An 18,194-nucleotide genomic window follows, 5' to 3' on the forward strand; every position below is an offset into this window, starting at 1 on the left:
ATGTCATCGTAGTTTCGTGCTGATTTTTGACCTTTCCTAGAATCATCATTACCCCATGAGGCGAGACCTAGCATGGAGCCCCAGACCGAGGAAGATCGACAGTCATCTTGTGCTTCTTCCATTATCTAATAATTGTACCAACAGTTGTTGCCTTCTCACCAAGCTGCTTGCCTATTGTCCTGTAGACCATCCCAGCCAGTCTACAATTTTGTCGCTGGTGTCATTAGACAGCTCTTTGGTCTTGGCCATGATGGAGAAGTTTATAGTGTGATTTAGTGTGTGGACAGGTGTCTTTTATACAGGTGGCAAGTTTAAACAGGTGCAATTAATAAAGTTAAAGAGTGCAGAGTAGGAGGGCTCCTTAAAGAAAAACTATCAGGTCTGTGATAGCCAGAATTCTGGCTGGTTGGTAGGTGATCAAATACTTATTTCATGCAATAAAATGCAATTTATTTATTCAAAAATCATAGAATGTGATTTTCTGTTTTTTATATTTAGATTCTGTCTCTCATCGTTGAAGTGTACCTGTGATACAAATTATAGATCTCTCTATTCTTTGTATGTGGGAAAACTTGCAAAATCGACTGTGTATCAAATACTTATTTTCCCCACTGTAAGTGTGGCCAATTTTCATCCACTGTCAGAATACGTTGAAAAAGAAAAAAACGGATGACACTTGGTCCACACTTAGTCAAATAATCAGTCCATTTTTCTCGTACATGGATAAATCGCACCTGTAAATGAGCATTCGATCTAAGGTAAAAGTTGCCTTGTAAGCCCTCATTTAAGCATGTTGTATGTGTCAAAAGAACACCTACTCGTTACAGTCATTGAGCTGTTCACATGTCTGTGTTTTTTTGAGATATACAAAAAAAGGTTGCACTCTATCGTGCCAAAGCATGTCGAATATGAAATACATGAAATATGAATAGCAAAATGGCTTTTTGAACATTAGGAAAAATATTTGTGAGACGTTTTGCACAGAATTTGGCCAAATAGTGTGAGCCCATCAACCATCGTCAAGGTGGTCTCATTAATCTGATGGGTCCCTGACCTTCCTGTCCAAATGTGAACACTTACTGAAGGCTAATGTCTGTATGCTTGGGTGAATGTGGACACCTCTCTCAGTAAAGCCTACATATGGGTTGGCCGGAACCAAGTGTGATTAGATGTAATTAAAAACCACATGGTGAAGGGAGGAGTGCTCAGTCAGTAAACTAACATAGAAGTGACAGAAAAACGACTGGCACATCCAAACTAGTGTGAATAGGTGCATACCAGGAGCAGCTACCTCCATATGCAATATACAAAAAAAGGTTGCACTCTATCGTGCCAAAGCATGTCGAATATGAAATACATGAAATATAAATAGCAAAATGGATTTTTGAACATTAGGAAAAATATTTGTGAGACGCTTTGCACAGAATTTGGCCAAATAGTGGGAGCCCATCAACCATCGTCAAGGTGGTCTCATTAATCTGATGGGTCCCTGACCTCCCTGTCCAAATGTGAACACTTACACTTACATAGAAACTTGTCATTTCTATGTTAGCTTACTGACTGAGCACTCCTCCCTTCACCATGTGGTTTTTAATTACATCTAATCACACTTGGTTCTGGCCAACCCATATGTAGGCTTTACTGAGAGAGGTGTCCACATTCACCCAAGCATACAGACATTAGCCTTCAGTAAGTGTTCACATTTGGACAGGGAGGTCAGGGACCCATCAGACTAATGAGACCACCTTGACGATGGTTGATGGGCTCACACTATTTGGCCAAATTTTTTGCAAAGCGTCTCACAAATATTTTTCCTAATGTTCAAAAAGCCATTTTGCTATTCATATTTCATGTATTTCGTGTTTGACGTGTTTTGGCACGATAGAGTGCAACCTTTTTTTGTATATTATATATGGAGGTAGCTGCTCCTGGTATGCATCTATTCACACTAGTTTGGATGTGCCAGTCATTTTTCTGCCATTTCTGTGTTTTTTGAGAGTCTTGTGTCTGCAAAAAATCATGAAGATGTGTCCATTTTTCCTCCTAGATCAGGAAACTATATTATCCATACAAGTCTATGTCTGTGAACATCACTGACAGCAAACGTTGACATCCTTTGTGCTGTCCATTTTTAACAAGGTAATGAATAGAAGTGTGCAATTTAATTTTTTTTTCTTACAATAAAAATCACTAATGAAACACTGATGTTGAAAACTAACACACTGACCAAACAATGATAAACCAAGTAAAATCATTGATGGCTGAATAAGGCCTAATGTTTCTAGCAATTCAATAAAATGAAAAGAAATGGCGTACATCCACATACATGTGTCTAAACGCGAGTAAATGAGCCATCAAGCTTTGCTGATGGATGACACTGCCAAGCAAAGCACACAAGCCCTTCCATTAATAAATGAGTTAATGCATCAGTTTGTCTTTGAAATGTATGCGTTGAATCCATTCTTGTAAAATCCTATTCACTATATGGTAGATTTTAACAATTGCATTATCTGAATCTTTTTTTCCTTTTGCTTTTTATGGAAAAAATTATGGTGACTTTTACTATTTTTGTTTCTACGATTTTGCTATTTTCTCATATTTATTGTGCATTTCTTACAGAGAGCTGTGTTGCTGTGCTGAAAAATGCCCTTTGGTCATGGCATAACTCCATTTAACATAATTAATCATGTAATCCCATATAAGCCGTGGTCATCTAGTCACACATTCGGGCAAATTTACTAATCTAAATGAGCTCTGCATTAAATGTCATTTGCCACAATTGTCAAGTGCTCCTGATAATTTTGTTGCTCACATCATGGATGGCTCTAAACATCTGGTGCAAAACACTTACTTGAAGTAATGAAAGCCAGTACGGGGCACTAAGACTAAGACAACATTTTCTAAAGATGTGCCAAACCAGGGTTGCCAGTTTGACTTTTTATTTTTTTCTGGACAACTTATTTAAAATCACGGACAGGCAATATTTTTTCCGGACATATTGGAAAATCATAATAAATCAATGTGATTATCAGTTATACATGTCTACAGCCAATAATTCCGATATCAAAACTTCAGCAGCATTCACTGTAAATTGTAAAATGGTGATAATTAGAATCATCATAATCTGTATAAGTTTATTTTGCTTATCAAAAATCACGCACACCTTACAATTTTTTACGGATAGGGCAATAAACTGCTCTAATTTTATGGACTGTCCGGGAATTTTTGAATGGTTTGCAACACTGTGCCAAACATATTGTCCAATATTAGCCAATGCTACTTTTTTTCATATAGTCTAATTATAAACTTTCTACCTTAAACAAATTAAAAGAATATATCTGTCCCAATCTCGCCAATTGTCCATTTTCAAGAAGTATTTAGTCAATGGGAAGTATATAATTTTTACTAATTTAATTTATTTGCATAGTACACAATTAAGTGAAAAATATTTAGTGTGACCAGGGCTGTATTTAGAGTTTCTGGTGCCCTAGGCACTTTTAGTGCTGTCTCCCCCATTGGTGAGTATGACACTATCGGCAGTGACTTTGCCATAAATCGCTGATGTGAAAGTAGCTTTTTGCAGCAGGGTCGGCAGTTTTTCCGCATCTGCCGTGTAACGGATCACTTACGGCAACACTGCGTTTGGCCTCATTCATTCCCTATGGGACTTGCGGACATGTGCGGCACTTGCGGTTTTGCCGCGATCCGGCAAATGCGGTACTTACAGCAATGGAAAAAAAACACGCTGCTAGCAGTGATTTTTGTCTCACCCCAAGTGCAAAACCACAAGTGCTGCACATGTCCGCAAGTAGCCATCACTACCTGTCCCTGCACCTTGCTAGCTCATCCCTAACCATCCCTCCCTGACCTAAAACTACACTATAAAGCTTTACAAAAACAATTTATTAACTGCCATATTCCTATGATAATGAGGGCTCCAGGCTACGGTGTAGACTGGGACGGGCTGTCTCCGGGTCTCCATTCTCTCGCTGTGTACACCCTCAGTCCCTGCCTCACTGCCTGTGCACAGACATCCCTCCACCGGACCCGGTAATCACCACTCGCAGTAGCATACCGGCAGAGGCGTATCTAGGGTTCCTGGCACCAGGGGCAAGAATTCATTTTGGCGCCCCCCTCCCCCCCACAGGACATATGTGATTTGCACACTTAGTCATGTACTGACGAGCTCCTCTCCCTAATGCTCTCAATGTTCAGTGAAAAACAGAGAAGCAGAAGAGAAGCTCGTTGTCACAGGACCACAAGTATGAAAATCACATATGAGTGAAGTGTCCATGTGACGACTACTGGAACCTGCAGAGCTGAATCCTGACATCGCAGCTTCTGAATTCTCACAAAGCATGCACTGCACACTTTTAGTATTCTCCCTTGCCGGTGGACAGTTATGTCAGCACAAGCATGTGATTTGTATACTTCTGACCACATTCTGACTAGACGTGCCCGGGATCACTCAGTTCATTTTCATTGATGGAGGCCACACATGTCTAGTCAGCATGTGACCGCATTAATGTAAATCGCCAGCACGAGAGAATCCTGACAGCGTGCAGGGCGCACTGTGAGAGTTCAGAAGTCTGCAGTCACAAAGAATGACTGCAGACTCATCACAAACCTGGACATCCCCTTTAATGCTCCTAATATAAATAAAAACATGAGAATTAGTTAGTATCACAAATAACATTTACATCCAGGTACCTTATAGATGAAGTCGCTTCTGCAGCCGTTCTTCTTTACTTCATCTTGTCCAGACCCCATGATGAGTTTTAAGGGGGGGCAGGCGCTTGACCCCGGACTTTTTAAAAAAAAAGAAAAAAAAAACCTTGCTCAAGTGCGCCCCCTGCATCCTGCCACCCTAGGCACGCGCCTAGTGGCAAATACGGCCCTGAGTGTGACTGTATAGATATGTGGTAAGGTGCCTTTTGTGTACTCAAGATTTAAAGAATATTTTTAATTGATGAGGAAAATAATCTTCCCAATTTGCAGTGTCTTTATTTTCAGGCTCAATTGCAATGTGGAGCTGTCCTACAATATACAGTCTCTCAATCTTCTGGTCCAGCATTCAGTCTTATGAGTAATAGAATTTGCCACAGAAAATACAAAGCTTAATTACTTTAGATGCCTTGGATCCAAAAACAATTAATTTTGACCACTATACTATTTCCAAATGTGTCTAAACCATTAATTTTATTGTCACTATTATATAAATTTGGTAATTACACATTATGCACTGTATAAAGAAAATTAAACCTATCTAATTTAAAAAAAGGTTCACGACTTATGGAAAACAAAATTTTAGCATGAATCTTTGGCACAAAGTCAACAAAAGAAGAAGAAAAAATGCAATTGGTATCATAAACAATTTCAATCTTTGTTTCATAATTGGTAAAAAGTGCATGAAACAGAGTGGCTGGTGTTTATTTACAAGCAGCTATGATTCACCTGTGACGCCCTACATATGGTTGAGCCTCAATAGAGATTATTATTTTTACTGTATACTGCAATAAGAGTCCATAAAATAGGACTAAAAGATTAACAAAGTTTTTAAAAATATATAAAAATAAAACAAACTAATGTTTCAAATCACATCCCTTTTCACCAAAAAAGAAATACAAAATAAGTAATAATTGGCAACATTTTTTACAAGAGTTGAACTTTAAGATGTCGATAATCAGTAATAATGGAAATAATATTTTTTTATAAGTACCCTTTATCCCTGAGACACTGTACTATGCATACGAATAAATTGCAAACAGGTTTTACAGTGCATAATATGTATAACATAACCATATAATAATTCTAGAAGACATGATGCCCAAGACGAAGCCTCAGTGAAACGTGCGTCGGGTATGTTTTCTTACAGATGGGTATATTTTGTATGTATTTTGCATTGAATAGCCTAACCTCAGTTATTCATCCCTTCTGGCTGTTTTTTTAACTTTTGCTGCTGAGGGATTCACCTTTCCACTAACTGTTAGATACTTTAGTGACCTTCTCCCTCTTTCCACTCTTATCAACCCATTATTTTGGATATAGGTACAAATTGATATTTTGTCTGTTATGGCCATTGCCTGAGCTTCAAAGGAAAGGAGGAAGAAGACACTAGGAGAGAGTGGAAGATTCTCATGTGGTGCTGTACTGACAGTAGGGTTATTATAGGTTGCAGGTAGTGATGAGCGAGTTTCTCCGAGCATGCTCAGGTGGTCTCTGACTATTTCCGCGTGCTCTGAGATTTAGTTTATGTTAAGGCAGCTGCATGATTTGTGCTAAACAGCTTGAATACATGTGGGGATTCCCTAACGAACAGGCTACCCCCACATGTACTCAAGCTGTCTAGCAGCCGCAAATCATTCAGCTGCGTCGACATAAACTAAATCTCCGAGCACGCTGAAAAACTCAGAGACCACCCAAGCATGCCCTGAGAAACTCGAGTAATGAGCATACTTTCTCATCATTAATTGCAGGTTTTTCTGATGATATGAGTTTTCTAATGTCTTTTGAAGGGTTTTAAGGTGAGGGAGAATCTGACTTAGAGTAGTGAGCTCTAGAGAATGTGGGAGAAATGTGTGTGTCACAGTAGTTGAAGCTTAATGGTCTAATCTAACATTTTATAGCAATGGTTGTGCCGTCAGTGTTGTCCATTTTTACTATGCACATCATTTCATAACAGCAGAAATGAGCAAATCAAGCAGAATTCGAATTTGCCTGTTTGCGTGTTTTTTCCATAGAAATTCAATTCACAGAGACGTTATTCTCCTCAAATGTAATTTACTTTATTATGTTCTAGTGTCAATCCAGATGGCAGCACATATGAAATGTAATACGTAAGAAATGTCATGGATGTCATGGCGCCTAGGAGGATTCAGTGGCATCATAACATCAAAACATGCATCACGCGTGTGCAGAACCTTTCCGGGTGCAATGACACTGGGAAGTCCAGTAAAATGAGAGGAGCTGAAAAATGTCATCACAATTGGTGCAGCTTCAGAGAAATATTGAACGAGTGGTGGTGAGTAGTGATGAGCGAGTGTACTCGTTGCTCGGGTTTTCCAGAGCATGCTCGGGTGATCTCCTAGTATTTGTTAGTGTTCGGAGATTTAGTTTTCATCTCGGCAGCTGAATGATTTACAGCTACTAGCCAGGCTGAGTACATGTGGGGGTTGCCTGGTTGCTAGGGAATCCCCACATGTAATCAAGCTGTCTAGTAGCTGTAAATCATTCAGCTGGGGCGATGAAAACTTAATCTCAGAGCAGTTATAAATACTTGGAGATCACCCGAGCATGCTCGAGAAAACTCGAGCAACGAGTATACTCGCTCATCACTAGTGGTGAGTAGCACGGGGGGCTGGAGAGGTAAGTGGTAAGGAGAGTGTAAGGATTATTTTTGTTTTTTTAATGGCCCATTATTGGTCATAAAATCGGCAGGTAGCCGAATCCGCATGGAAACGAATTACACTTCATCCACATTTTGGCGAATGGCGGTTTTTGGAAAATTCGAGTTGAATTAAATTCCAGTAAAAAAAATTTTCACTCATCTATAATAAATAGTTTCTAAATACTGTTTAGTAGGCAGCTGCAGAACTTGCTAAATTCTCTGACCTTTCAGCTCTCGCAGGGTGTTGTGTTATACTCAACAGTTATGAGCTTTTCTAAACAGCTGAGTATCTGAAAATAAAGATAATTTATTCTTCTGAAGCAAATATCCACTTTCACTGTCTGGAAGTCAGCGTTCCGAAGTCAGTTATAACATGCAGTAATATGTTACATTTCTGTCTTTAGGGTTCATTCCCTATGTTTCCTGTTTATCACTCAAGACATGGCAAGTGGCGTCCAAACGAAAAATTTCCCAATGCAAATCTAATAATGACATTCATTTTTGTCTTCACTTATGTATAAATATTATAAATAGATATAATTCATATTTGTAGGTTGGGAAAATGGTTTGTTTAATGGATTTAGATCACATTGACTGCCAAGTTAATTTAATTTCCAATAAATAGAGAATAGAGAGTATGAATTGTATTTTATGTAACAGGGTCAATTTCTGAAAGCCAAGCATCACATGCCTGGTCTGTGAATGTAAGCAAATACCCTGCGGCAATATGGGACTTATGGGAAATTACTCATTGGCAGCTGAAAAACATCCATTTTCTTGATAACGGCTTGACCTCTTGTAATGCTTTTTCAGCTTGAAGAACTGGAAATAATTACAAAAAAGATATAAACTATTTCAACTATGCAGTATTATATTCACCAGTGGCATTCTTATCTATTGGAGTTCATCAGAAATTTACAAAGCAAACTGCACTGTTGAATGTTCTTCAATAAATTAGAAATTTCTGAATGTGAATTATTTCTCCATCCTATTTAGATCAACACAGGAAAGATCTCACTGGTATATAGGTTTTACGTACTATTTGAATAGAAGCTGAAGTGCAGTACACGTCAGAATCCATGACACAATATGCGGAGCTTCAGTGTTTCATCCAGGCTGCCTCTCCAGCTGGCATCAGCTGATTGAAGGGGGTGCTAGGTGTAGGACCCTAAATGACCTGATATTGATGACCAAGAATTTTTTTTCCCCAAGTAAACTTTTTTGCTTCTTTTCCAGAGTAGGATGTAGTCTACTGGAAATTAGACATTGATTCCCTGAAGAAACTAGTAGACTATAACAAGCCTACAATCCCATCATCCATTAGTTCTTGATATATTTTTAAACCATTACATTATTCTAATACTAGAGAACTCTGGTTCCTATTTCCCCCTTTTTTTATCTTTGTGCATATAACGAAACCTTTGGCAATGGCTATAAGCTAAAATGATATTATGATCATTGCTAATTGCTAGTGATTGCAGATGGTAAAATTGATTTGCAGGACTTCAAATGGATGGGATATCCTTGATGGGAGTCCTGAAAATCACCTTACCTGCCAGCATCTTCTTTTGATTACCCAGGTTGGCACAATGTCTTCATTATGGTGTGACACACTTTGCATCAACCCAGCTAATTGAAAGAGGACCCAGAAATTCCGAGAGCTAAGAAGTTTTGCAGACCTCCTGTCCAACTGTAATAGATTATTGACTTGACCAATAGATCAGAGTCCTACGAATTGATTACTCCATCTCTACTAGTCATACCATTAACTGTTTGAAAGAAACATGAAAAACTCTTTCTTTTATTGAACATGGAAGAATCACAGATTTTAGGTCTGCCACATCCATAAATCTGAATACAAAATTTATAGGTAGCCATAAACATTAGACTAATCCATCCAATGTGTATGTGATCTTCCACCAAAGTTTGCTCAGCCAATGTTTTGTAAAAATCATGAAGATTCTGTGAGAAATATTTACCAGGGTGATCCCAGGGGTATCTGGCAGAGTCTGAATTTCATTTTTTGAATTTTTTCTTTCAGTATTTGGATGAAATATCTTTTTATATTTATATGCACAATGGAGGGAAACAAATGTTGAATCTTCATCCCTATGTGACGCCCAGGAGACCGGGATACCCAGCACCGGACCAATGGAGTCTGTCCCTTGAGGGGGATGTCACGGGTGGCTTGACCCGGTGCTGTGGCCTCAGGCAATGCACAGTGTAAGGGGTATCATGAGGGGACAGGCACTTACTTGATCAGCAGCAGGTTCTCCCAGCGGTGACGATCCCGATCCTGGATAGATGGCTATTGTCCAAATGAAAGACTGAGGCACTGAAACGTTTAACCAGTTTACTTTGACATAAAAGGATTTACAACCAGTCCTGTCACCGGAGTCTGTATGGGAACTCTGAGTTACTTTGACCCTGCCGGGGTCTTCGCCTCTTATTGTGCGCAATTTCTGTGTGGCCCTGCTGCTGTATGTGAACTGGCTGCCGGCCCAATCTGTCCCCTCCGGGTCCTGGTTCGACGGGCAACCCGAGTCCTTTTATCGGTTTACCCCCTCTGGGAGTACCGCTGAACTCTGTGTCTGTTGCTGCGTCCGGCCCTAGTGAAGCTGATATCACCTCACGTTTTTCCGGTTGCTGTATTATATATAATGAATACAGCCACGGATCCGGTATCCGTCTTTGCGCCTGTTCTGGGTAGTGATTAATGCTACCCGGTTTTCACAATGTCCTTTTTCTCTATCCCTCTTCTCCTCAGGCCGGTGATTTAGGCCTGGTAACAGTCACGGGCCTGTTAGAGATTCAACTGTATGACCTCTCACTTTCAGCTCCTTAGCCCAACTGCCATTTCTTCTCTCAGACCAGAATGGATCAAGGGGAGTCTCTGGAGCTCCCCCTTCTGGCCGGAGGTGGTAGTGCAGTCTTGCTATTTTAGTATTTGTACTTACTGTCAGTAACTATTTTTGTGGCAAATACCCCTAGGGGTGCCACATTCCCCCTTAGTTAAGAACAGTACTCCGGGACTGTGGGACAATAACATTTTGAAATAACAATTAATATGTACAGAGTCTTAAAAATGAAAAGTTACAAAAACCACTCAAGGAAACAAAAATAGAGTTCTGTAAAAAGTCACTTCAAATAGCGTCCATTAATACAGTTCTATACTTGAAGGTATTAGGAAAGGCACTGTACTTAGTGTCCAGGAATTTAGTTCCATTTTTCCAACGGAGTTATCAATATAAAGTCTAAAGAAAGTTCAAAAAGAGCAAAAAGCAAAGTTCAAAAAGCAGTCTTTCCGGAGCTTTGATTTAGTGCCTCCGGGCTGATAAAAAGTTCAAGAATATGCAATAAGTTCATACAGACAAGTCTCTGTAGGCACTGGGCTTAAACGTTGCAGACTGATAACAATGACTATACTACATTTTCTGTTTAACTATATACGGCATAACATATATACAATTCACATTATGAGCTTTATAGTTGGTAATCTGCATACCTGGCCGGTAATTGACCCTGGGTACTATGCTGTGATCTACGTAATAGCGGTGTCTCTTCATGTGGTGTACTACTGTCTACTGCGGATGTAGTATCTGCCCGCTCTGCTAAAGATAATTCCACGACTATGGAGTTGGCAAGTCCACCGTGAATGGGATTACTCTGACCAGGAATCTGTTCTTCCTGGCCTGGAACCTCCTGTAGTACGGGGTCAGCCTCTTCCTGTCTTGGGACTTCTGGTATTGGGTTCGGTGTTGGGTAAAAGGCCACCATGGGAACCACTACTGCACCATGGTATGTTAGTAGGGTTTTGGGAAAGTCTCCTATACAGGTGTGATACACTTCCTCTTCTTTTTCCTTTACTGGTTGAACCTGTATGGGTTGAATAACTTCTGGTTCTGGCTGGACAACGTCTGGCTCTTTCAATGCTTCCGGACATAATTTAAGATTGTCTCTTGCCACTAGTACAGATGTTAAGCCTCCATTTTTGCTAATGAGACACATTTTAGGATTATCCACTCTTGTTGGTAAAACTGTGTAGGGTACGGCTTCCCACTGATTGTCCAGTTTATTGGTTCGACGATTTCTCTTGAGCACTTGGTCACCCGGTCTTAATGGGGTCGCTAGAGCATTCTGGTTGAAAGTTCGCTCTTGTCTTTCTCTAGTTTGCTGAAGGCTTCTTTCCACACTCTCTTGCACTTGGCGATACTGCTTTTGCCGTATGATATCCCAATTGGAGTCTTGAACTTCTGCGTCTGGTTTCAGAATTCCCATTTCTAGATCGATTGGTAATTGGCCGGGTCTTGCACGCATAAGGTAAGCTGGGGTGCAGTTGGTGGAGCTCACCGGGACATGATTATACAGATCCACCAAGTCAGGCAATTTCTCTGGCCATTGATTCCTTTCTGTCTCAGGTAAAGTCTTTAGTAGGTCTATTACAATATGGTTCATCTTCTCGCATAAGCCGTTTGTTTGTGGATGATAGGCCGTCGTCCGGATCTTTTTGCAACCATACATATTACAGAATTCTCTGAAGATCTCTGATTCAAAGGCTGTACCTTGGTCGGTGAGAACCTGTTCCGGATATCCATGGGGTCTACAAAAGTACGTTTGGAACGCTTTGGCTGCTGTTTTTGCTGTCAGATCTTTTACGGGTACTACTACCAAGAAACGTGAATAATGGTCCACGATGGTCAAGGCATAGACATAGCCGGACCGGCTTGGTGTCAACTTCACGTGGTCCATGGCTACAAGTTCAAGTGGTTGTTTGGTGATTATGGGCTGCAGTGGTGCTCTTTGGTTCTTTTGATCGTTTCTTCTGAGGTTGCACGGGCCACAATTTCTGCACCACTGTTCGATTGATTTTCTCATCCCGACCCAATAAAATCTTTCTCTTAGAAGTACTTCTAACTTTTTCCAACCGAAGTGACCAGCACCATTATGGTAAGCTTCTAGGACCATCTTCACATCTTGTTTAGGCACAATAATCTGCCAAACCAATTCATGTGTTTTCGGATTGGTGTATCTTCTACAGAGCTTCCCTTTAATACAGGAACATTTTGCCTCTCTCTTTCCAGAGTTGATGCGTCTCTTCTGGGGCATCCTCATCGGGATATGCACTTTGCTCAGTCAACAGTTCCTTCACCAACTTCACAGCCGGATTGCTGTCTTGGGTGTCAGCCCATCTATGGTGTGCTAACGGATTAAAATTCACCTCTTGTTGTTTCTGATAGGTACTTGACTGATGATGTTTTGCCTTGGGACGATGGAAGGCTGGTAGTTCAATTTCTTCAAGCTCCCCCGTTTCCTCTTCTACATCTCTCAAGTGTGGCATCCGGGATAGGGCATCGGCATTTCCATTCTTGCGACCTGCTCGATACTTGATTATGAAGTTGTAATTAGATAACCGGGCTATCCATCGCTGTTCTAACGCACCTAATTTGGCTGTGTCCAGGTGGGTCAACGGATTGTTGTCAGTATAGACAATAAATTCTGCAGCGGCCAGATAGTGTTTGAAACGCTCCGTCACAGCCCAAACTACTGCCAGTAGTTCCAATTTGAAGGAGCTGTAATTTTCTGAATTTCTTTCAGTAGGCCGGAGCTTTCTACTTGCAAAGGCGATGACTTTCTCCCGACCTTCTTGCTTTTGTGACAGCACCGCTCCTAGTCCCACATTACTGGCATCGGTGTAGAGGATGAAAGGTTGATGGTAATCTGGGTATGCCAGAACCTCTTCTCCGGTTAGTGCCTTCTTTAGTTGTTCAAAGGAGTCTTCCCTTTCGTCGTTCCACTGAAAAGGAGGGTTTCGGTTTGAAGGTTTCTTCGTCTGCCCTACCAAGGTGTCTTGCAAGGGTGCTGCCAACTTGGTAAATCCTTTTATAAATCTGCGATAGTAACCCACCAATCCCAGGAATTGTCTCACTTCTTTTGCGCTGGTAGGTCTTGGCCAATCCCTTATGGCGCTTATTTTCTCGGGATCTGGTGCTACTCCCTCCGAACTCACGATGTGTCCCAGGTACTGTACCTTTGGCTTGAGAAGGTGACATTTGGATGGCTTGACTTTCATGCCATACCTGGATAAGGCTTCGAACACTTCTGCCAGGTCTATTAAGTGTTGTTCGTAAGTCTTTGAGTAGACGATCACATCATCTAGGTACAGGAGGACGGTCTCGAAGTTCTTGTGTCCGAGGCAGCATTCCATCAGCCACTGGAAGGTACCGGATGCGTTGCAGAGTCCGAACGGCATGCGATTAAATTCACATAGACCCATTGGTGTGGTGAATGCCGTCTTTTCCTTATCTCTCTCAGCCACAGGGACTTGCCAATACCCGCTTGTTAAGTCTAAGGTGGAAAAATAATTAGCAGATTTCAAAGCAGTTAAGGACTCTTCTATCCTAGGCAAGGGGTAGGCGTCTTTATGGGTGATGTTATTAATCTTCCGGTAGTCTACGCACATTCTCATGGTTCCGTCCTTTTTTTTGACAATCACTAGAGGGGCCGCCCAGGGGCTACAGCTGTCTCTTATTACGCCGGCCTGTTTCATTTCCCTCAGCATATCTTTTGCACATTGATAGTGAGCGGGCAGTATGGGTCTATATCTTTCTTTTATTGGGGGATGGTCACCTGTGGGGATTGTGTGTTCTACCCCTTCTATCCGTCCGAAGTCCAATGGGTGTTTACTGAAGACTTGTTCATATTCCGTCACTAGCCTATACACCCCTTGTTTTTGATGGGTAGGTGTTGAATTTATGCCCACGTGTAGCTGTTGGCACCAATCCTCCATTTCTCCATCTGAGCCATTGCCTTCCACCTGACAGGTTGGTTCTAAGGGCTCAATGGTTGTGATGGCATTGTTGTCAACAGTATATAGCTTTGCCATTGTAGCATACCTTGGCAAAGTGACCTCTTCCTCTCCACAGTTCAAAAGTCGTACCGGCACTCGTCCCCGGTGTACCTCGACTATCCCTCGTGCTGTGAGTATAGTGGGCCTGCTGTCGGTGTACACTGGTTCTATTAAGGCTTGATAATCTCGTCCATTAGTACCAATGGCTGCTCTACACCATACCAGCATTTCTGTTTTTGGTGGGATTACAATAGACGTTGGATCACTTACCCTCACACTGCCGATTTCTCCACCTGCAACTTCTATCTGTTGCCTTAACATCAATACTTTTATTTCCCTCCGGAGGACTCTCTGCCGGCAGGATTGGGCAGTTTCAGCAATTTGCTGTAAGACAGAAATGACTTCGGAAAAGCAGTTCTCTAACACATTCATTCCTATCAATACAGTTGGTTCACAGTTCCGCCGGTCAACATCAACAACAATTATACCCTGTTTCTTCAGTTCTACTTTACCAATCTTTATGGTCATCTCCCTGAATCCTAGTTTCGGTACCAACTTACCATTACTGGCCCATATATCTAGTTCAACATCAGAGGGCCCTTTATCAATATCTGCATCAGCCCAGTACCTCTTATAAAGGATATACGGTATAGATGAAATCTGGGAACCTGTGTCCAGCAAAGCGTTGAGGGGAATTCCGTCCAGCACGATAGGGATAATGGGTCGTCCTCCGATGTACCTGTCGTGCCAGGGTGTTGGGCCTTGAAAGTTCATTCCTGCGAAGCGGCCCGCATTCCCAGGGGATTCCCGTTTAAATCACAATCTTGTGCAAAGTGGCCCGGCTGCTCGCAACGGCGGCAAATGGGCTGTCCATCCGGTTGGTAGCGGTCGCGGGGTCGTCCTCTCCATGTCGGGTATCTCCGGGGTCTCATCCATGGAACATCCTCTCTACAGTTTGCCAACTCCATCTTGTGTCCTCTCATCTCCTGCATGGTTTTAGCCATTGAAGCAACAACATCAGCTAAAGAGTCAAGCTTTTGTTGAAGAGCCTCATTAGTACTGGGCCCCAGGGGCTTAGCAATGGCCCCAGACATAGCTGATGTCACTGGCACTCCCTGTTGTTGAGGTGCCTCTGCCATGGGTTGCGCAAGATCCTGATCCCGAGGTGCCTCTGCCAGCTGGAGACGTATAGCGCTCTCCTTTAATTGGGCAAATGTCAATTCAGGGTTCTTAAAAACAAGCATGCTCACATGCCCCCGGTGAGAAGGGGTGTAGAGTCCCTCAATAAATTGATCTCTTAGCAGTTTATCCGCTCCGGTGTTAAAAATGGGTTCAGCCAGTGTAAGCGATTTAAGGGCTTCCTGCAGGTTTAAGGCAAAGTCTCTCACGCCCTCATTAGCTTTTTGTTTGCAATTAAAGAATCGTATTTTAGCTTTGCTGCTGGCCGTGGTTTCAAATGTAGCTTTTAATCCAGCAAATATGCGTTCAACAGTGCCTTTTAGATCAGCTGCCCATGCTGTGACTTCTCGCTTAGCATGGCCACTTAACTGCATCATCAGGAGACTAACACGCTTTTCTCTGAAATCGTCAAGGGTATTAGGCTCACCTTCATACATTGGAAGCCATGGGCCACCCGGGGTATATGGCATCAGCACCGGCATGATGGGCGCCACTCCTTGCACCGCTGCGCTGCCGGACTCTCTATTGACACTCTGTCTTTCAGCTGCATTAGCGTTGCCGGGTGCTGCGGCGTCTCCGTGCTGCGACATACTGTGCCCCCTTAGTTAATCCGGACCCTTCCGGTCCTCCGCTTCCGTCGGGATAGTGTAGATTCGTTCCGCTGTGCAGCAGGATCGATTTTCCCCTTGCTCTGATGTCAGAGCGCTCAGCTTGGTGCCGCCCACAATGACACGCCCCCTGCTGCTCTCACCCACCGCGCTCTGTAATGGCGGATTCTGAAGTTTTTCAGTTACACTGGGGCTCAGGTAATGGCGTAGCTCAATTAACAGTCTCGTGCCTAACGGTTATGAGGTGATTACCTCAGGGGATGGCGGCCATCTTTACTCCATTATAACCAATGGGGAAAAGTCACTTTCAATAGTTTTCAATGGGGAATGGATTTTTCTTTAATAAAGTCAATTTTCAAGATTTTTCATCCCAGTTTTCACAGTTTTGGGCTCCAATCACGGCACACAATACCCGGTATACGGGCTGGCTAGATCCTGTTCGTGACGCCAATTGTGACGCCCAGGAGACCGGGATACCCAGCACCGGACCAATGGAGTCTGTCCCTTGAGGGGGATGTCACGGGTGGCTTGACCCGGTGCTGTGGCCTCAGGCAATGCACAGTGTAAGGGGTATCATGAGGGGACAGGCACTTACTTGATCAGCAGCAGGTTCTCCCAGCGGTGACGATCCCGATCCTGGATAGATGGCTATTGTCCAAATGAAAGACTGAGGCACTGAAACGTTTAACCAGTTTACTTTGACATAAAAGGATTTACAACCAGTCCTGTCACCGGAGTCTGTATGGGAACTCTGAGTTACTTTGACCCTGCCGGGGTCTTCGCCTCTTATTGTGCGCAATTTCTGTGTGGCCCTGCTGCTGTATGTGAACTGGCTGCCGGCCCAATCTGTCCCCTCCGGGTCCTGGTTCGACGGGCAACCCGAGTCCTTTTATCGGTTTACCCCCTCTGGGAGTACCGCTGAACTCTGTGTCTGTTGCTGCGTCCGGCCCTAGTGAAGCTGATATCACCTCACATTTTTCCGGTTGCTGTATTATATATAATGAATACAGCCACGGATCCGGTATCCGTCTTTGCGCCTGTTCTGGGTAGTGATTAATGCTACCCGGTTCTCACAATGTCCTTTTTCTCTATCCCTCTTCTCCTCAGGCCGGTGATTTAGGCCTGGTAACAGTCACAGGGCTGTTAGAGATTCAACTGTATGACCTCTCACTTTCAGCTCCTTAGCCCAACTGCCATTTCTTCTCTCAGACCAGAATGGATCAAGGGGAGTCTCTGGAGCTCCCCCTTCTGGCCGGAGGTGGTAGTGCAGTCTTGCTATTTTAGTATTTGTACTTACTGTCAGTAACTATTTTTGTGGCAAATACCCCTAGGGGTGCCACACCTACAATAATCAGGCACTATAGATTACTTAATGGCACAAGCATTTTAAATATAATCAATGAATATAAAATATTAATTTTAGAACAATTAAAAAAGTGTCACCTTGTAAAAAAATAAATAAATTATATGTTGAAAATTTAGGACCTGAGCGTAATATTCCAACTGGTTAACCTCCAAATGTTTTATGAATATATTTGATAAATGAAGCAAAGCAGGACCCAAATAACACTGGTCAACGCAATTTTTCTGGCAAAAGGTTTTAAAACATATTTTAAGTAAATATTGGCGGCTGATTACGAATATGAACTCCGTTTTTGGCTATCACATCAGGATTTCGAGATATTTTCAATTTTTGATGAAAATTACTCCTATTTAATGTTTTATGATAAAAACACATGGTTTTTGATACTACATTGTATATTTTTAATCGAGGAATAACAAAGATTACAAAGTCTATGTACAGCAAATCAAATATAGTTACAGAATTAAACTACAAAATATAAAAACACATATGTTAGAGGTCGAGTTCCCGCCTCTGCACAGGGGGAATCTCGGGCCATCTGGTCTGTCCCAGCGTCTTGCTCAGTCCCACTCTGTACAAAGAGTTACTGCTGCTTTTTCTGCTTCTGCCATTGAAGCCAGTGCTGGGCAGGGGCAAGTAAACGCTTCTGGGACTAAGTCCTGCTTTTCTCGTTCTGAGCATGCCCAGAGTAAGCTCTCTAAGTGGAGATCGAGGGTCACATGGTCAGATACTGCAGCTAAGTTCATTGGTCCTTTCAGGAAGGTCCTGTAGGTGCTCTGGCTTTGTGGTAGCCTCTCATTGGTCCTTCTA

The sequence above is a fragment of the Ranitomeya imitator genome, chromosome 2 (genome assembly GCF_032444005.1).
Source record: "Ranitomeya imitator isolate aRanImi1 chromosome 2, aRanImi1.pri, whole genome shotgun sequence".
NCBI lineage: Eukaryota > Metazoa > Chordata > Amphibia > Anura > Dendrobatidae > Ranitomeya > Ranitomeya imitator.